The sequence below is a fragment of the Macaca fascicularis genome, chromosome 8 (genome assembly GCF_037993035.2).
Source record: "Macaca fascicularis isolate 582-1 chromosome 8, T2T-MFA8v1.1".
Taxonomy (NCBI): Eukaryota; Metazoa; Chordata; class Mammalia; order Primates; family Cercopithecidae; genus Macaca; species Macaca fascicularis.
The window spans coordinates 33,272,164-33,281,163 of NC_088382.1; the positions used below are offsets into that span (position 1 = coordinate 33,272,164).

The 9,000-nt window shown below is 45.1% G+C and overlaps 1 long non-coding RNA gene across 1 annotated transcript; it reads right to left on the reverse strand.

Moving 5' to 3' along the window:
- Positions 1-7,906: 7,906 nt before the first annotated feature.
- On the reverse strand, positions 7,907-8,975 carry LOC135964706 (uncharacterized). Its single transcript, XR_010577236.1, has 2 exons — positions 8,818-8,975; positions 7,907-8,645 (listed from the first exon to the last, which is right to left on the reverse strand). It is a non-coding gene; the product is annotated as an uncharacterized lncRNA (long non-coding RNA).
- Between the last annotated feature and the right edge of the window lie 25 nt (positions 8,976-9,000).

Below are 9,000 nucleotides of genomic sequence, written 5' to 3' on the forward strand. Positions count from 1 at the left end.
TATGTTGAATACCTAATACGCACCAGGCACTGTTTTAGGCGTGGAGGATACAGACAAGATCCCTGTACTCATTGAAATAGAATAGGACAAATGGGCAGGACGTGGTGGCTCACGCCTGTAATCCCAGCACTTTGGGAGGCCAAGGCGGGCGGATCACGAGGTCAGGAGATGGAGACCACGGTGAAACCCCGTCTCTACTAAAAAAATACAAAAAATTAGCCGGGCGCGGTGGTGGGCGCCTGTAGTCCCAGCCACTCGGAGGCTGAGACAGGAGAATGGCGTGAACCCCGGAGGCGGAGCTTGCAGTGAGCCAAGATCGCGCCACTGCACTCCAGCCTGGGCGACAGAGCAAGACTCCGTCTCAAAAAAAAAAAAAAAAAAAAAAAGGAATAGGACAAACGACATACCAATTAAGCAACAAAAATATAGGAAGTGATAACTACATTGATGAAAAAACAGGGTGATACAATGGAGCCTGGGGACACAACTTCAGGGAGGGCCTTGCTGAGGAAGTGATTTTTGAAGCTTGGGACCTGAATCATGAGGAAGAACTAGCCCTACAAAGATCAGGGGACTCATCTTCCCATCCGGGGAAGAGTGGATGCAAAAGCCCTAGCTTTGTGTTTTGAGGAAGAGTCATTCGGTCAGATGCCATAAACAGTTCAGTCCTACAAGACTGCCCCCACTTCAGACATCAATCACAAGTCTCAGGTTGTGACCTGTGCTTCTGACCAACCAGCTATAAATTAGGGTTTCCAGACCGGGTGTGGTGGCTCATGCCTATAATCCCAGCATTTTGGGAGGCCAAGGCACGTGGATCACCTGAGGTCAGGACTTCAAGATCAGCCTAGCCAGCATGGTAAAACCCTATCTCTACTACAAATAGGAAAAAGAGCTGGGCATGGTGGCACACACCTGTAATCCCAGCTATTCGGGAGGCTGAAGCAAGAGAATTGCTTGAACCCAGGAGGCGGAAGTTGCAGTGGGCCAAGATTGCCCCACTCCACCTGGACCACGGAGAGAGACTCCCTCTCAACAAATAAATTAGGGTTTTCATGACCCCTCCATCTTGAGTTCCATAATTTGCTAGAATGGCTCACAGAACTCAAAAAAACACTTTATGTTTACCAGATTATTATATTGAGTACCTACTAGTACCTAACAGTACCTACCAGGCACTGTTATCAGTATTGGGGATATAGCAGTGAATAAAACAAAATTTGGGGGATAAGAGAGGCAAACAAGGCCATAACTGAAGCAAAGTAAGTTAGGGGAAGAGTGGAATAAGAGGTGGCAGAGCAGTGAGACCTCAGCGTGGAATCAAGGAATGGTGGGACCAAGGACTGAAATAGAGATCATAGAGAATTCTATTCTCTTAAGTTTGAGGTGACTATTAGGCATCCAGGTAGATATGTCAAATAAACAGATATACTGTAAAAGTCGGAAGTTCAAAACTAAGGTAAATTTGGTAGTTATGTTGTAAATATAAAGGTAGCATTTAATGTCAGGATTCTATGGTTTGAATGTGTCCCCCAAAGCTCATGTGTTGGAAACTTAATCCCCAAAGCAATAGTGTTGAGAGGGGGGACTTTTAAGAGGTGATGAGGTTATGAGGTCAGAGCTCTGAATGCTGTTATCACAGGAGTGGGTTAGTTATTGGGGAGCGGGTTCCAGATAAAAGGGATGAGTTCAGCTCGCTTTCTCTTTTGCCTATCACCGTGAAATGACACAACAGGAAGTCCCCCACCAGATGCAGGCCCCTGGACCTAGGATTTCCCAGCCTCCAGAACCGTAAGAAATAAATCTCTATTCTTCATAAATTTACCAGTCTCAGGTATTCTGTTATAGCAACACAAAATGAACTGAGACATGTGAGAAGATATACAGTAACATAAGGGGAGAATTGAGATACCACAAAAGAGGTGGCCCACGCTATGGGAACACTAACATTTGAACCTTGAGCAGAAGAAGATTCTAGAAAGAATCTGAGAAGTAACCTCTGGTGAAGAAGGAGGAAGAACTAGGAAAATAGAATATGGTAATTGAGAGAAAGAAAGAATGGTCAACAGTGTCCACTGTCGCTGAAAGCTTGAAGCAAAATTTGGTCTTTGAATTTTACACTGTAGAAATCACTAATTACCTTAAGAATAGAATTCTTGTTATTTGAGATTCTCACCATACACCATGTACAGTTCTGGACAGTCATGAACAAAACATGAAAGGTTGTACTAATAAACATTCTAGTGGGAGAGGTAGCCAACAAATTATGTCATTGCAAATAAGTAAGTGCCTTCGGCCAGGCACGGTGGCTCACACCTGTAATCTTAGCACTCTGGGAAGCCAAGGTGCATGATCACTTGAGACCAGGAGTTTGAGGCCAATCTGGGCAACATGGTAAGGCCCCATCTCTACAAAAAAAAAAAAAAAAAGTTTTAAATTAGCCAGATGTGGCCAGGCACGGTGGCTCACGCCTGTAATCCTAGCACTTTGGGAGGCTGAGGCAGCCAGATCATGAGGTCAGGAGATCAAGACCATCTTGGCTAACATGGTGAAACCCCTTCTCTACTGAAAATACAGAAAATTAGCCGGGCGTGGTGGCGAGCACCTGTAGTCCCAGCTACTTGGGAGGCTGAGGCAAGAGAATGGCGTGAACCCAAGAGGCAGAGCTTGCAGTGAGCCAAGATCGCACCACTGCACTCCGGCCTGGGCGACAGAGTGAGACTCCGTCTCAAAAAAAAAAAAAATAGCCAGATGTGGTGGCATGTGCCTGTCGTCCCAGACACTCAAGAGGCTGAGGTAGGAGGATCACTTGAGGCCTGGAGGTTGAGGCTGCAGCGAGCCATGATTGCATCACTGCACTCCAGCCTGGGCAACAGAGCAAGACTCTATCTCAAATAATAATAAGTACCTTGAAGAAGAAAACAGAGCAATATGACAGGTAGTGCTATAATAAGTAGGATGGCCCAGAAAGATTCTCTAAGAAATTACCATTTGAGCTGAGAGCTAAATGATGAGGCTATAAAAGGAAAAAACAAACTGTTTTCTCCTTTTTACTATCACACAACACAGAGCAGTTCTGTGACCAGAAGGGAACCTGGGGGAGTATTTTACCACACACCAACCAACTCTAAAGGACATCAACATGACGTCCTATAACTCAATTCAAGTTAAGGGCCCACTATCCTCAAGACTGCCCCCACTTCAGGCTTCAGTCCAGGAAAATACTTTATGTTTACCACTGTTATTGTAAAGGATTTATAAAGGATACAGGCAAACAGCCAGATGAAGAGATGGATAGGGCAAAGATAAGAATTAAGGCCATGGGGCTTCCATGCCCTCGCTGGGCACCCCACCCTCCCAGCACCTCCCTGTATTCAGCAACCTAGAAGCTCACGAAATCTTATTGTCTAGGGTTTGTATAGAGCTTAATCTCCAGCCGCCCTCCTCCCACCTCTCCTGTCAGTTGGTGGGTGGGCTGAAAGTTCCAACCCTCTAACACTCTAATCACATGGTCTTTCTGGTGACTGACTTTCTGGTGTCTGTAAACAATACAGTATAACAACTATTTACATAGTATTTACATTGCATTAGGTATTATAAATAATTTGGAGATTATTTAAAGTATACAGGAAGGGTTGGGTGTGGTGGCTAACACCTGTAATCCCAGCACTTTTGGAGGCCCGAGGTGGGTGTATCGCTTTAGCTTAAGAGTTCGAGACCAGCCTGGGCAACGTAAGAAGACCTTGTCTCTACAAAAAAAAAAAAAAAAAAAAAATTAGCCAGGCATGGTGGTGCATACCTGTGGTCCCCGCTACTTGGGAGGCTGAGGCAGGAGGATAGCTTGAGCCTGGGAGGCAGAGGTTGCAGTGAGCCAAAATCATACCACTGCACTCCAGCCTGGGTGACAGAGTGAGACCCTGACTCAAAAAAATATTTTTTTTCTCTGAGTTTTCTCTGAATCAACCTGTAAGTGTTAGTAATTCCCAGTTTACAAAATTGTGAAGAGGATTAAATGAGATGAATGCTAAAGCACCAGGCACATAGCACCTGCTCAAAAAGCAAGAATTCCCTTCCTCTCATCCACATTCTCATCTTTACTATTTAACTTTGGAAAATGGAAAACCATCTGTATAAGAAGTATTAAAACTGAAAGGTAACACTAATTGGCTATTACATAACAATAGAGAACATTTAAAGGATATGACATTAACCAGCATTCAGGGTTCTCTTGGAAAACTGGTGAAGAAAACTGACATTCTACCTTTTTTCAGACAATGATTTTCAAGCTTTGCTTTAGGTGCTTGTTAAATTTTTAGATTCCGGGCTTTACCCACAAGAGTTCTAAATTCAGAAGGTCTGGAGTAGCAGTCAAGAATTTGGAAAGCACCCCAAAGTACTCTGCTTTAGGTGGTCCTTGAAATACAACATTTGGAAACACTGTTTTTAAGGTCTCAAGTGACTGGTCCCTACAACAGTAAACCAAAAATAGTCATTAGAGTAATGAGTGTTTTTGTGCTGGAAACACTGTGAATCTCATGGGAAAGATAAAGAGCACAATCTCTTAGGATTCTGTGACCACGGAAGAAAAGAATATAGATTCCTGTAACCTGCTGAGTAATCCCAGTTGCCCATGAATGTTGTCAACGACATCTGTAATGCCAACACATTTGTACTGAAAAGAGGAAATCAGGCAGGGCGTAGTGGCTCACACCTGTAATCCCAGCCCTTTGGGAGGCCAAAGTGGGAGGATTTCTTGAGCCCCAGAGTTCAAGACTACCCTGGACAACATGGCAAAACCCCACCTCTACAAAAACGAAAAAATTAGCAGGGAGTGGTGGTGCATATCTGTGGTCCCAGCTACTCGGGAGGCTGAGGCAGGAGGATAACTTGAGCCCTGGAGGTGGTGGCTGCCAACACAGGAGGCTGCCATGACTGTGACTGCACCACTGCACTGCAGCCTGGGCAACAGGATAACACCTTGTCTCAAAAAAAAAAAAAAAGAAAAAAAAAAGGAGGAAATTTATCTTTGTAGTTATTCTAGACAAGATAGCTACAAAGATAAAAATAATAACAAAATAATAAAATTTAAAAATTAAAAAATAATAAAAATAAATGAAAAAATAAAGCTATATACCCACCTCACAATTTGCCCACAAGGATATTCCTTGTGGACAAAGGACAGAGAGAACTTAAAGTCACCCTCTGCTCACTGTGAGACAAATGCTTATCTGATTGCTTCCTTTGCCCTGTCTTTTCACTAAACCAGACTAAAGCATAAGTGACTATACCTGTAAATTGTGTATTCAGTGAAAGGCTAATCAGAAACTCAGAAGAGGCTGGGCATGGTGGCTCATGCCTATAATCCCAACACTTTGGGAGGCTGAGGCAGGTGGATCACTCGAGCTCAGGAGTTTGAGACCAGCCTGGCCAACATGGTTAAACCCATCTCTACTAAAAATACAAAAATTAGCCGTGTGCGGTGGCACATGCCTGTAATCCCAGCTACTTGGGAGGCTGAGGCAGGAGAATCACTTGAACCCAGAAGACAGAGGGTGCCACAGCACTCCGGCCTCAAAAAAGAAAAAAAAAAAAAATTAGCCGGGCATGGTGGTGGACACCTGTAATCTCAGCTATTCGGGAGACTGAGGCAGGAGAATCAGTTGAGCCTAGGAGTTGAAGGTTGCAGTGAGCCGAGATCGCACCACTGTACTCCAGCCTGCAGCCTGGATAACAGAACAAGACTTGGTCTCAAAAAAATAAAAAATAAAAAACAAAGCAACCATTTGTCTCTTATCTACCTATGACCTGGACGCCCCCTCCCTACTTTGAGTTGTCCCCCTTCGCAGACCGAACCAATGTACACCTTATATACAGTTATTGCTGTCTCATGTCTCCCCAAAATGTGTAACACCAAGCTGTGCCCCAACCATTTTGGACACAGGTCATCAAAACCTCCTGAGGCGTGTCAAGGGTACGTCTTTAACCCTGGCAAAATAAACTTTCTAAACTGACTAAGACCTGTCTCAGATATTGTGGGTTCACAGAACAAAACAAGAAAAGGTGGTGTGGTGGGTGACATGTGAGATGGAATTATTCACTTCTCCAGGAATTCTACCTATCCATTCAAGATGGCTGGGGAGAAGGGTGCATATGCCTGCTTCAGTAGTTTAGGGAAAGGAGCTGGTGGCTCACAGATTCCATGTAAACAGCGTGCATTTCCATGGCATATGTTCAAGTGTGCCTTGTGGTTTTGTTACCACATCCTTGAATGAAAATTTTTTTCATGATACAGGAAAGAGATGGTAGATCTTTCTGCACTAACTTGAACAGAAAAAAATCTACTCTCCTACAAAACACCCATAGACTCATTTGGTGCATTAAGACTCAAGTGACCTGTTTGTTGTTGCTGTTGTTGTTTAAATTGTAATTCAACTCTAGAAATAGTAGAGAGAAGCGGAGTGGGTAATGCCTCAAACTTCCCAGTTGCTCTCATTTAAAAGCATATTGGAAATATCTCTTCTAAACATTCACTCAACAAAGTCTTATATGCCACTTTATCTTAGTCTGATGACTGAAAAAAAATTAAAAATTCAAATCATATGTAGCTCACCCCCACCTACTTACTTTTAAAAACTTCAAAAGATTTTTATTGCTCAGAGAGAAAAGCCAAAAATCCTTGTGTATGGCCCTACTATATAAGCATGCTGCCCCACCCCAACCTTGACCAACCCTATTGGCCACCTCTCTTCTCTCCAAGGGACCAAGCAAGCTCCTTGCTCCATTTGCTGCCAAAGTTCCTAACTCCCCACCACACACACATGCATGCGCACGCGTGAACACACACACAAACACAAAAACACATAACATACACAAACACACACACGCACACACACCACGCACACACACACGCACACACACAAACATGCACACACAAACACGTGCACACACAAACACGCACACACACACACACACGCAGGCACATACAAACACACAAACACATACACACGCACATACACGCAGGCACAAACACACACACACAAACACGCATACACAAACATGCACACAAACACGGACGCACACACAAACACAAGGACACACACACACAACACAAACACGCACACACACGAACACCCATGCACACACAAACACGCACACAAACACGCACACACGTACACACACAAACACATGCACGCACACACACACAAACACAAAAACAACACACCCCGCCACCTGTGATGGCTTTTCCCTTCTCTATTAACACATTTATTCATCCCTGTGTTGTCTCTCCTTGGGGGAAATTTTCCCTGGCAGATCATAATCAAAAGTTTTCATAGGACTATTTACCCATCTTTCCTAGTGTAGGAAAGGATAAAAACTTCCTTTACCCTCTTAGGTTCAGAAGCTGAGAACTGTGAATTAAACTAACAAAGTACAGATTACCAGGGGGAAAAAAAAGGTTTATTTTGCAGGCACAAGGAGTCTTCACAGAAAAAGAAGTGAAAACTCAAAAAGTAATTAGGCCTGGAACCTTGGATCATTTTAACAAAGGGTGATGCATTGTGGAAAAGTAGACAAAGGAAAGGGTTTGGACTTCTAGGGGCAGTAGATTGTAAGAAGGTAAATATATAGAGGGAAACTAATGAAAGATAAGGTCTACTTTAGTAACGATTTCACAGACTCCAATAAATGCTGTTTACTGGGGCATAAGAGTTGCCTCCTCTCCCTGGTCTGGGAAATGTAAATATTTATAAGTAGAAAAAAAATTTTTGAGGGCCAGGCGCAGTGGCTTACGCCTGTAATTTCAGTACTTTGTGAGGCCCAGGTGGGCAGATCACTTGAGGCCAGGAGTTTGAGACCAGCCTAGCCAACATGGCGAAACCTGTTGTAACCGAGCGAAACACCACACTTTGAGACTAATTCAGGAGTCCTTTATTGCCGGCGACCGAGAGACGGCTAGAGCTCGAAATTCTCTTGGCCCTGAAGAAGGGGCTAGATTTCCTTTTATACCTTGGTCTAAATCGGGGAGGAGTCTAGCTGAAGCAATATTTACAGAAGCAGAACAGGCAAAGAGTTAAAAGATAAGTGATTACAGAAACAGTTACAGGAAAATAAACAGTTCCAGGTGCATGGGTCTTAAATTATCACAAAGTGATAAACGCAGGGGCTTTGGGTACCATCAACTGAGCACGTTCCCAGGAGCTGCTGGTAAGCTTGCCTCAGTATCTTATCAATAAGCGCATTCCTGGATGTGCTTGGAGTCAGCTTACACCAGTTATGTCCTTAAGGGAGGGGGACAAGGGTCTGCAAGCGAAGAAACCAAAATGGAGTCTGTCCGGCTCTCTCAACTAAGAGAGTCAATCAGGTTAAAACAAGGTAGGGTATCACACTGTAATCCCCGCGCTTTGGGAGGCTGAGGAGGGCAGATCCTTGAGCTCAGGAGACCAGTTTGGGCAACAAGGTGAGAGTCTCATACCCCGCCCCCTCTCTACAAAAAACAAAACAAAACAAAACAAAACAAAAGCCAGGCATGGTGGCTCGTGTCTGTGGTCCCAGCTACTGCGAGGCTGACGTGAGAAAATCACTTGAGCCCTGGAGATAGAGGCTGCAGTAGCCGTGACCACATTCCAGCCTGGGCGACAGAGACCCTGTGTCAAAAAACAAACAAAGAATGTGAAATTAAGCCAAAAGCCATCACACGTGCATCCAAAGGACGGCCGCCACCCGCGATCCCTTCCCAAAGCACGCGGGAGGTTGCGGGATCAGCTACGGGGGCTTCAGCAGGGAGCCCCCAGACCGGCCCTGACGGGAATTCAAGACCTGGCGCCGGCTCATTCCCCCAGTCGGGGCGGCGGCGGCAAGCCTCGGCCGGCGGTGATAAGCCTCGGCCGGCGGCGATCTGCAGAACGGCCAAGAAGGGAGGCAGGGGTCGGCCACACAGCCCAGCCTGGCGCGGCTTCCGCGCCCCCGCGCAAGCCGGAGCCGCCGGCGGAAGTGCTGCGT